Source organism: Pristis pectinata, chromosome 4 (genome assembly GCF_009764475.1).
Source record: "Pristis pectinata isolate sPriPec2 chromosome 4, sPriPec2.1.pri, whole genome shotgun sequence".
NCBI classification, from domain to species: Eukaryota; Metazoa; Chordata; class Chondrichthyes; order Rhinopristiformes; family Pristidae; genus Pristis; species Pristis pectinata.
This window is the reverse complement of record NC_067408.1, coordinates 31,306,481-31,307,731: the sequence shown is the minus strand read 5'-3', so window position 1 is coordinate 31,307,731 and position 1,251 is coordinate 31,306,481. Positions and strand designations below refer to the sequence as shown.

The 1,251-nt window shown below is 39.8% G+C and overlaps 1 non-coding gene across 1 annotated transcript; it reads right to left on the bottom strand.

Annotated features, from left to right (window-relative positions):
* Positions 1 to 435: 435 nt before the first annotated feature.
* Positions 436 to 561, bottom strand: LOC127570103 (U6atac minor spliceosomal RNA). The gene has a single exon (XR_007956305.1). It is a non-coding gene; the product is annotated as a U6atac minor spliceosomal RNA (small nuclear RNA).
* Positions 562 to 1,251: the final 690 nt, after the last annotated feature.

Below are 1,251 nucleotides of genomic sequence, written 5' to 3'. Positions count from 1 at the left end.
TGGGAACGGGGAGAAAATAAAATTGGGCCAGTGTAGGATTAACATAAATAGGTGTTTAATGGTTGACATGAACTTGGTGGTCTGTTTCCATTCTAAATGGCTCTGAAGCTGGCTTAAAATGCTTGTAAGTGACATTCTGGGATTGGCTGGCACATTGCTATCAACTGTTTATGGCGGTCTTCAGGCTGTTCAATGAGTAAAATAGAACTGAGAGGCCACCAATCCTAATGCAAAAAAGTGACTTAGCAGGACCGCCCAATTTATCTACCTGCAGGAAACATACACAACTAACTTAAGTAGCAGTGTGGTTAGGTACCCTTAAGATGCTCTTCTATCCAGCATTCTGAAAACCACCACTGTAAAGGTAATTGTGCTGAGTTAATGAGACCTTCCAGCAGAAGAGATCAGGAAAGCATAGGAATGAGATTTGGCATGGCTGTTCTTTGTTAGATGCCACCAAATAGATGGCAATACCTTAAACATTTGTGTGTTGTAAGGCCACTGGGACCCCTTCCATCCTTATCAAGGGGAGTGTAAACCCTCTATCCTTTCATACAAATAGCTAAAAATATTTTGCAACACTTTGGAGAACTTAAGAGAAACTTAGCAATGTATTTCCCTCTAGGAATTTCTCTCTGATTTGTGTAGTTTGAGCAAAAGATAACTGTTTATGTACTATAAGAAAGTTGGGAAGGGAACAGATTTGGACACATATCATGCTGCATTGTTGGTCAACAGGAAACAAGAGTTTTCCTAAGTGGGTATGATAGTGCAGTAGTTAAGTTATTGGAGCAACAGCCAGAATCCGTAATTTTAAAAAGACCCAATCCCAATAAGGGTAACCATGAAATTACTGGGTTGTTGTTAAAACCCATCAGTTTCACTAATGTGTTTCAGGGTAGAAATTGCTGGCCAGACTGACCCATATGTAACCCCAGATCTGGCAGTGTTATTGACTCTTAACTGTTTCCTCAATTCAGAATGAATTAGGGATAGCATTGCCAGCAGCTTGTGAATGAATAAGTAAATAAACGATAAAGCATCAGTCATCTTTTACGTATGGTTGTAGAGAGGAAATAGCACCACTTAATTGATAAAAAGCACAGTGCTAAAGAAACTCAACAGGCCAGGCAGCATCCGAGGAGAGCTAAACAAGAGTTAATGTTTCAGGTCAATGATCCTTTCTGTGTTTTCTCTTTTCAGTTCAGATTTCCAGCAACTGCATTTTGCCAACCAATATTGTGGTTGCCT